Genomic DNA, 11055 nt, shown 5'->3' with positions numbered 1-11055 from the left:
AAAATGCTTATTTCTGAAGGTCATTTGGCCTATTTTTTTCAGAGATTGTTGGCAACACTGCTATCAGCAAAAAAAAAAATCATTGTAATTGGAGCCGGACATTTGGGTGATGTCTCTTGTAAGCAGTAAAACCTTAGTCCCTTTTTCAAAATGCTTCATTCAATGTCTAGGCAGTTAAATCGTGAACTTAATTAAATCCATGTTTTATATATTCAAGTTTTTATTTTTCAACTTTTGAATTGCCATGCTCAAAGTTGAAGAGAATTATCATATACTTAATCCTGTGAGAAAAGCAAACTATAAATTCCCTTCCTTTCTTTTTCGCTGAAATCGGGGACATTTAAATGTCTCAAGAAATATTTTCGGGATGCCGGGACGCATATCTCGATTCCGTGACGGTCCCGGATTTTCCGGGATGAATGGCAACCCTATCTGTACAATTATTTGGACATGCACCAAGATAATAACACTCTAGAATGAATTAAGGGGTGCTGGTGTGGTTTTGGGGTACCACATTTTGGAAGATTTAGAGGCAAAATTGAATACTTTGCATGAAAAGACATGTTTATGAGGAACACATTTCTGGAGGCGACAGACAGCTGTATTTTGTGTTTACAAGTAGGGTTAGTACTATAAAATCGTTACAAGTGCTTTATGAAGGATAAAATAAGGAGGTACATATGAAAGGTGACTCTGTTAGATGCTATTTTCCACCGGCAGTGTATTTCTGCATAGTGTACAAAAGTTGTATTTTATGTTTGCAAGTGGAGGGTTACTAGTATGAAACCATGAGATATGAAACTAGTATCATTGCCAAAACCCACTTCTTTTCACTGTCCTCGCTTATGAGTATACCCACTATCGCTGACGCGCCTGAGCGCGGGCCCATCAGCTTCGCCCTGCTCTGACTTGGTTAGATAGCATTCGTGCTTTTTAGAGCTCAACTAGCACAGGCTGGCTTGTGTATTGTGCACTGTAGTTTTTACGCCATACATTGGGAAGCCGTATTCATATGTAAATCATAAAATAATTAATTTTTCAGGAATTACTTCTGGTACCCCCCTTGAATTTTATCTATGCTAAGTGAGATATTTTCATGTCGCCCATCGCAAATCTTTTAGGGAACAATAAGATGGAAATTAGTGAAAGAATTATGTTTTTCTACAATTATTTCGAATGGTGCGCCAAACCTAAACCTGCACGGATTAAGATATTAAAAAATGAAAATGAAATTAAATATCATAAAGTAGACGACAGCTCATAAAACCACGCCATGCTACTTAACTAATGATTAAGCAAAAATGATACTTTCCTCTTATTCTTGAAACTGTAAATAAATAAATACAATTTGAATATTTGGTGTTAGTTTCCTACACTTAAGGATACAACTCACAAGTTATTCTTTCACAAAAATTACGCCACAATAAATGTTTTCTGTTTTCTTAATTCATGAGCTCGTAATTTATGGGAATTAGGTTTTAGACACAAGTTAACTTTATCTAAATAACAATTCAATTCATTAATTTTTCTAAATTTTAAAATGTCTCAACTGCACCAACAATCATTGTACCCAAGGGCGCCCATCAGGGGGGCAAGGTGGGGCGCTTGCCCCCCTAAATGAAAATTTTACTTGGAAATATTGAAAACCCAATAGAATTTTTACATTAGTTACAGCAAAAATTGAAACTATATTTGAAACGTCGCTTATACTTGCCCCCCCTTCCTTGGAAACCACAACATGCGCGCCCTTGATTGTACCACTTCAAATTTTGGAATGTCAAATGTTCTATTACCACATAAAGTATATTTAAATTATATTTCGAAAATATGATTTTATCTTTGTTGTCTGATAATAAAATAATGAATAAATTATGAATAATGAATAAAGACAGTAATGAATAAAAAAAGCTGATGATAGTTCTATGGATTGTATAGAATATAGTTGCAAGGGACCCCTTCAGGGCCACTTGCTAGCTTTTATATAATTCTATTATTATACTTATTACTATTCATATAAATTTTAAGCTAAATATATATATATACATAAACATGAATATATTCTTGTATATATTTGTAATTACAATATAGCTATAAGATAAACGAGCGCTGGTTTCAAAAGGTAAAAGGTTGTGATATATATTATTATTATTATCATTACTATTTCATGTAAGATATCTTGTATCTACTATGTGTAATCCATATATTAATCTAGCATATTCCTTTTGCAGCATATATATATATATATATATATATATATATATATATATATATATATATATATATATATATATATATATATATATATATATAATCTTCCTCTTTTATAGATAAAGAAAGTTAGTTGGAAACATTGTCAGTTTCCAGGAACGTTTAGGATACAAACAGAGGGGAGCGGCGACCATTTTTCACTTTCGCTTTCTTTTATTCCGCCTATGCCATCTATATGGGTCAATAGGTAGTTTTGCCAGAAAACAGTTGGATATCTTTCCGAACCTCTCAAATAGAAAAAAGGCATTCTCTTGAGGCGGGGAACCATTTAGTGCTTCGAGTAGCGGGAGAGGCAGTTTTGTCCTTCTCTGGTTCCATTTCAGGGGATGGGAGTTCCTTGGTTATAACAGTCTAAATGATGACTGTCGTTAGAGTATCTTCGGAATAAGCCGAAAAGTTCATTTCATGAATAGTATAGCGAGTGGGCAAGTGAGTCCACGGGGTAGTTTAGAGCTTTATTTGTTTTAATGCGAAATCTATGAAAAATTTATAATTATATATTTTATTTTGGACAATGTTTAAACTCGCGATTTCTCCTTAAGCATTTTAATTAGGATATTTAGTGTTTTTAGTTTTACATTAGAGTTTGCCTGGGCTCCTAGATTGGGTCCAGTGGATAGGCTTTTGATGTTGAATTGGAGGGCTCCGGGTTCGAGTCCGGCCGACGTCTGGCTATATAACGCCAGGCCGATAGATTGATTTTTAAAAACACATTTAGTTCCGCTCTAGAATGCTAGGGGACTGGAACGGGGTGAAACTTAACCTATACCAATAGATCTGAGTGCTGATCTTGAAAGGCCTCTTATTGGGGTCTATTCCTATATTCTCACTGAACCTAATCCTAGTAAACTTCGTTAGATAGAATCCTTCTTGAGGAGGGTCTGGTTCCGGACTTTTCCTCGCTTAGGTTTAGGCCAGGTGCTGGATAAGTGGTGAAGGCACCTTTAGAACAGAAAATTGGTTCACTTCATCAGCTTGTAAGAGAACGCTTTCTGAGTGAACCCTGATGATTTAGAGTATTATTTTATGTAACCTTATATTAATGACTAAAGTAGGAATCTTAGATCCATTATAGTAGGGACTAATTCCCTATTCTTTAGGGATTAGGATAAAGATATACATAAGTCCTTCTCTGTCTCCGGGAGGGCAGATAAATATTTATCTAGAGATCGTAAACTATTTTCTCATCTTTCATTCTTTATTGAAATAAAGATATCTAAAAGAGGAAATTTGATGAGTTTTTCTTTATAATTTGAGTCTGTATGCTAGTTGTAGTAAGAACTCCCCTAGATTCTTGCAAAGAGGGTGAATAAATTGGCAAATTTAGAATTGGTCGATTGAGAAGGTTGTACGAGGGTATTTAAAAGATTAAGATATTTAACTCATCTTTTCTCTCTGTCTCCCTTGAGTAAGTTAAAAGAATTAAGGGAGAGAGTCGAATCTTATGCAGACCCGGCCGTAAACAACCTTTGGTGAAGTTAAATTATTTTGTAATTAGCGGCTCTATCAATCCTCCAGAGAAATATTCTTTTTGGAAGATTGCTGTTAACTGTGGATAATGTAATAACCTTAGATTCAGGGAGTCTGGTAATAGCAGTAGCACGCAGAGAGGTATACGTCCGTTACCGTTACAGCTGAGGGCTCGTAAGGGAAAATTACAAACAGGGGCTCGTAAGGAGCAGCTTACATAGTGTAACAGCTTCTTATTTCATAGTTGGCTTGGTGGCCGAGTGTGGTAAGTCATGTTTCTGTAACACTTGTTTTGTAAATTTAAGATATCATTTTTACGTGGTTCAAATCCCACTGTATTCTACGTTTTATTTTTTTTCTTATGATCTAATTCATTAATCGTAATAATGATAATTAATGTATCCATTTTCAATATTTATATTATGTAATTATGCCTTGTTTTAGAAGGAATATTAAAATTTTATGTATAGGCCTATATTTTGAGATCTCACTGTGACTGCGGTGAGACATTATAAAAAACATCCAAGTAATGAAACAGAATTTATTATTTGAATCTAGCAAGTCTTTTGATCTGAGTCATTCTCTTTTTTAAAACAACTCTTAATTTGGGATTCATTACAAAATAAAATAACACTGATTTAGCTAGAATACGTATTTTGTAGAAACGATTTGGCTCATTTGGCTTAACTTGGTAAACATTTGCTCTTCTATTAGCAAGTGAGTTGTTTTAACATGGTAAACATTTGTTCTTCTATTAGCAAGTGAGTTGTTTTAACATGGTAAACATTTTCTCTTCTATTAGCAAGTGAGTTGTTTTAACATGGTAAATATTTGCTCTTCTATTAGCAAGTGAGTTGTTTTAACATGGCAAACATTTGCTCTTCTATTAGCAAGTGCTAATAGATGGTGCTAGTATCAACATCTATAGACTTGACTGCCATCTGGGAAGAATTGATGTAACTATTTGATAGTAGGTTAACTGTATGCTTCTTTATCTGCAACACAATGTTGGCACATAGAGCAAATCGCGTCTTCAGACGACCATCCGAAAGGTGTATAATTATTATATTTTTTGCTTTATTTTGACCTGTAAAATAGTGCTCTGTGGTCCGTGGGCGCCACTTTTAGAACACCCGATATAGACCAAATCAAGTATTTAGTTTATGGTAGTTGCCCCGCGTAGCGTAGTCGCTAACGCTCTCGCCTTCGGTGTGAGCGGTCCCGGGTCCGATTCCTGGTGGGGGCACTCGGTCGAAAAAGTGTAAAACGCTTTTTCAGGCCAGCCACTCTGAATGAGGTTTTCCTGGGTTTTCCTCATTCACACCAGGCAAATGCCGAGGTGGTACCTAACTTACAGGTCCCAGGCCGCTTCCTTTCTTCCCCAATCCTTTCTTTCCCCTTTCCCCGAATAGTGTGCTCGCCGAGGGACGTTATCCCTCAAACGTGACGGGCTAAATGGCCTTAGATGCCGAGAGCCCAGAAATCTAAAATCCTTAGTTTATGGTAACAAATATGATGGTCTGTTTTTCCTAACATCACTTATACTGGTAAAAGGAACTGTGGAAAGGCGATACAAAACATTTACCCTTTGCTTACGATTCGATAAGTTTCGTCGTAATGGGGATAGTTAGCCTCAATGCTGACTTCATACCAATGTCCAACCCAGACATCTGACGTATTATCGACTCCAGGTGCTTCCATTAAATCAGCATGCAAATAAGCAACAAAATTTTACTAGCCCAAGTATCTAAAAAGCTACTAGTCCACATCCCACAATAGAAATCATTTACTTACCTATGATATGATATTAAATATTCGCCCGCACCGATGAACCACTCGCCCCGGGGAGTGGTTATTTGCATCCCTGCATTAAATCGTTAAGGATCTATATATATTATCAGCAGGGCCCGGATCTTGTTGACAAGTCAACTTTTTTCTGTTACGCATAGGACAAGGCAAGTTCAAATAAAAACGTTATCCATCAACTCTAGGTTCTAAAAATATAGTTTTTTAGGGTCAACTTTTGGTCACTTTTTGCCGTTCCGAAATTTCAGGTCATTTTTCTAACATTTTAAGGTGATTTTTAGGTCACTTATGGTCTTTTTATTCTCTTTCTTCTTCATAAAGAAATCTTTAAATGAAAACGGTTTACGGGTGTGGAAAAGACGAAGTTGAATAATCTCTTTTCTTGTTTCCTGACTATTGGGGTGGAAAAACTGTATTCTTAACAAGCTAATGAAAACTAAACTGTAGCTGGTTAACGAAAGGTGGGGGTTGGTAGGTGGCCTAACTTACAGTTTTCGGTTGTTGACCACAAAGGATGTGATCACGTGAATAACTAAAAATGGATTACAAGGCGTACACAGATTTTAAACAGTTTTTTTTATCTATTATTCTCATGTAGTGTACACTTGGGAACTTTTATTGTTTAAGAGTGCTTCTTAGTTTCAACTCGGGAGTGAATTGACGCTTTCAATACTTAGGACCTACAATGTCGTACAATGGACCGATCAATAGAAATAAATGATCAATGGAGTGCAACTAACTGAAACTTTTTTTTTTTTAATATGAGTAGAAATGTTAATTAAAAATCCAATGGATATTAAAAAGTGTTGTCAATATTTAATGAAATAAACGTTTAAGAAAACGCAAGTTTTAAGGTCAATTTTTGTGATTTTTAGGGTCATTTTACAGGAATTTTAGTGTCATTTTATAGGTCACTTTTTAGAAAATTTTAGGTCAACAAGATCCGGGCCCTGATTATCAGTTAAAATGTATTGTTGCAAATGTATTAATTTTTTATGTTTGGGCTACAAGTAGTTCAAATTCAGTACTTTTGGAGCACAACCCCACGCTACATTTTTACCTTCAGATCTGACAACACTGGTGCAATTCACGGTGGGAGTTCATGTGGTTCGAATTTAATGTTACGCTATAGGTCCATGTCCTGTGCAACCTCTGTGCTGAAAGATACTCTAAACTCCATCTTAATCAACAATTATGTACGCAATCTAAAATATTTGTAGTAACTTAATTATTTTTATAAGAAAACGACAATCTGCAGTAAAACTTATATGAAAATATTATATTGTCGTCAAAGTTGACGTATTTTTTTTACTAAATTTCAGAGCTGATGTTGGTACAGAAGTGCGTGAAATTTAGATTGCAAGGTTTGAATAATAAACAGAATAGAAAAATGTAATTAAAACTGTGGAAAGGATTTTTTCCCTTGAGTGCTCTACTCGAACATAGGGCGAAGAATTGCTTAGTGATGCAGTGTCGATCTTTGATGTGATACGTCTTTGGTTTGATTCCCGGCCACACGAGTTGTTGTGGTGAACGACATCGTGGGCACATGTTTTCTGTGATTTTTATGATATTAAATTGCAAGATCCGTCACCAAAGGATTTCTTTTTCTTTCTTTTTTCTTTTTCATAGTAGAACATAACGTGTTTACTGAACTTCATGCTACAATGAACTTACTCTTCCAAAGACTAGGAAGTAGCGACGCTACATTTTTCAGCGGGGAATTACTGAACTACTACCAGAAGTTAATCGAGAATATGAGTGCAATGGCATAATGCAGTATTATGCAACCTAAAAATCATTCTTTGAGACGTGATTGTGATCGTTTTATCGCATAGACATTGCATATATTGACGAAGTATCTTTTATTTTTGTTTGAAATGTCTTGGAATTTCAGTTGTTTCATCTCACTAATTTCTTGTTCAAATCAAGTGTTTTGATGAGTTGGTTAGGTTGAAATTTATAATCTCTTTCAGCAGCGAGCTTATATGAGAAGTGGACCTACAGATTTATGTGGAATTCGAATCACATTAGCCTCCACAACGAATCGAACCCAAGTGTCTCGTGTCAAGTGTTTCGATACTACTTACATCATTTCCATAAGTACTTGTATTATATCTGAAATGAAATGGCGTCTTTCAGTTTGTCGTCCCAGAGACGAATAATTAAAGCAAGTGAATGGTAATAAAAAAAATACGTGCAATGAAAATGCGGGAAGAAATTGGAGTTCCCTTAAGAAACAAAAATACAGAATATTGTTCACAATAAACTTGCTTGATCGGGGATCGAACTAGGGTCCTCGCGCACCAGAGTTAAGAGCTCTACCACTTTTTTTTTAAAGGTTGACTGATTCATCGAACGGGCTTAATTAACTTGCTTATCTACTTATTACTAGTTTCTACTTAATTTTACTTGTTTAACTCGTTTTACTAGTAACCTAGAACGACAGGGACACGAAGACATAAACAGCGAGGACAGTTAAGATTCCAAAGGCTCTCCCACCATGAATCGAACCCAGGACCCCGTATACTAAAGGCGCTCATGATAGCTACTAGACCAGCGAAGAGGGCACCATTGAGTCACCCTACATCGCTACTTGCATTATAAAAAAAGCGGATTTTTGATCCCTCCTCACTTGAATCACCATATCAATAGTTTCGATTGCGGACATTGTTTTTTTGGAAAATGCCTGAGTTTTAGTTTTAAAAAGTTGGACTTTTCTTTTTTGAAAAAGTAAATAGACAATAATAATTTTTTGCTGGTTGACAAAAAAAGAAAAAGTTAGCCGGAACAGTATGTAACAATAGGTATTGATTTTTGAATGCTCTGTACTTAAAACATATACTTACGTTAGACTGACAGGCCCCGGTTGACTACAAAAATGTCTTGCCCATATAAGGGTTATGAAGAAATATATGAGCTGAAGCAATTGCGACCACATTCTTAATCTTCTTATAATTTGAATGAAATAGGACTAATATTTGATATTTAAAAAAAAAAGTCAAAGACCGTTGACTGAGAAAGTTATTCACATAAAGTGACACATAAAGGTATGACTAGGCCTAGTTGATACATAGCTAAGAAGATTACAACATAAATGTTGTGTATTGTGATTACAAAATCCAATTACTGCATCTATAAGTAGGCATCAATTGGTGGCTAATATAATCGTAGAACGGTTAATAATGGATTTAAGAGCTGTAGTAAAATAATTTACTTAAGTTTATACAATTCAACAGGCCCATAACTAGGCTGATTTCTTAGAGGGAGGAAAAAGTATTACTGAAGGACAATGACTAGTGATGCGTCATCGAAAATTTTCCGTTCTAAATTATTTATAATATACTCGACCAAGTATTAGCTCTACAGAAATCTATAAAATAGATGGAATGCATGTATAGAATTATTAAATAACAGTACATTATAATTTTCCAATAACAACTTTTTTCTTAAATGGAAAATTTTCATATATTATTAGTACTTTCTAGTTCTAATGAAAAAGTTTACATGGTATTTTTATTCTGTGCAAATACAGAGAAAACACATAGAAAATAAAATTTTAAAATAAATAAAAAACTACATACACATTTTTATATAGAAAAAATATATTAAACAAACAGGAGGCTACCGAGCTCCCTTTTTCCCACAAAGTTTTGATTACACCTAATTGCACATGCCACAATGGAATTATCTAAATTCAAGCCGAATACAAAGTAATCTTCTCTCTCATACCACCTATCGAAAGTCGAGAAAACGTCTAATACAGGGTGATCAAAAACAATCTCCCTCATTTAAAAAGTGAATAAAGGAAAATGTATTGCAAATAGAAAGTTGCTTATTAAAAATATAAAATGGTACTGAAAGCAGTTGGTAATTATTTTGTTTCTAATTTATTCTCTTCTTACATTCTCCCTAGGAAGCCCAACAGCAGTAGCATCTTCCTTGCAGAACGCTCTGGAGACTGCAAAATAGGCTGTCTCACAGCATTGATATTCCTGCCGTGAACCTGTTGTTCAGAAAATTCTCGATCCAATGCAAGATAGTCATCCGATCAGGAACATTTTCACTACGTGGAATAGCAAATTTAAGGCCAGAAGTTCTTTGCACTGTAACAACAGTACTGGTTTTCAACAATATTTCGCATTGAGCTGCTAGTCAAACCATAATGACGACTGAAAAAGGCAAGAGAGATGAGCGGAAATGATGACCCTCTCTCCTCTTGTCCCTCCACTGAAAGCGCTACAACCAATGAAAAAGTAGGTGGGTTTATTGAGTGTTATTTAAAATAGTTGTATTGCAATTGTAACGTAACATGAGCTAACTTGGGAAAATCATTTGAAGCTGCCGTATTGTGACACATGATTTAACCCCAGTTCATTCCTAGAGGAGAGTGGTTGTGTGCCGACAACTGCTGAAAAATCCCCATAATGTGCTTTTCCTAAAACGGACTGTAACATGGGAGCAAAATCGGTGGTTTACGAAATCAGAATGTGCTAAAACAGTGATTGAGCGAGGTCCAGCTTCCAGAACCGGTCGTCAAACAGAACCACTTCGAACATAAAGTCATATTCTGTGTGTGGAGGAACCGATGGAATAATTGACTTCGAGTAATTTTGCATTGGTCATTCCATCAATACTGACCTTTATTCCGAATAGCTGGAGCGTATGCTGCACTACGCCAATAATATCCTGCATTAGTGAACCTAACGAGTGCCCTGCTGCAACGAGGTAACACGAAACCATACTCAGATCGAAAAACACAAGCAAAATTTAGAATTTGATGAAATGAAACTACTGCTTCATCTGGCATATAGTCCTATCGTAGCTCCTTCAGATTACTAACTGTTTCGTTCCATGACGCACTTCCTAAAGTCACGGTACTTCACCAATCAGCAGGAGGTCCAAACAGAAGTGATTGATTTCCTTTGCCTCTAAGGACAAAAAGTATTATCGACGTAGAATCGACCGACTGACTGGAAGGTGGCTGCAGTGAGTCCAACACAAGGGGCTGTACTTTCATTGTTAATCTGCTTTAGATTATGTTCTCTGCCAGAATGTCACAACATTTACATAGCTCAGACTTAAAATAAACTTTTAAGATGAATCAAACATTCACTTCACGTCATTGAATTTTAATATGACATCAGGCCCGTATCCAGGGGGGGTCTACGGGGAGCCGTCCCCCCTAAATTTTTGCGCCCCCCCCTAAAATTTTCACGGTAGGCTTGCAAATGAACTATAATATGGTGATGAACTATAATATTTTCGGGTTGGTCCCCCCTAACTTCAGCCGGGTCCCCCTTACATTTTTGGGCTGGCTACCGGCCTGTATGACATATGAAGCAAGATGATTGTTAATTAATATTATTGGTCAACATTTAATCAACCTGCTACATAATAAATGGATTTTATCGCAAGCTGAATACTCATATTATGATCCTGTCAACTTTGTCTCGTAAGATCCTTTTTGATTTGATTTTGAATTAAGCGTACTTTTTAGCAGCAAGGCTA

This window comes from Thermobia domestica, chromosome 8 (genome assembly GCF_964235325.1).
Source record: "Thermobia domestica chromosome 8, izTheDome1.hap1.1, whole genome shotgun sequence".
Classification (NCBI taxonomy): domain Eukaryota; kingdom Metazoa; phylum Arthropoda; class Insecta; order Zygentoma; family Lepismatidae; genus Thermobia; species Thermobia domestica.
The sequence above is the reverse complement of the archived record's forward strand: the minus strand, read 5'-3'. Positions refer to the sequence as shown.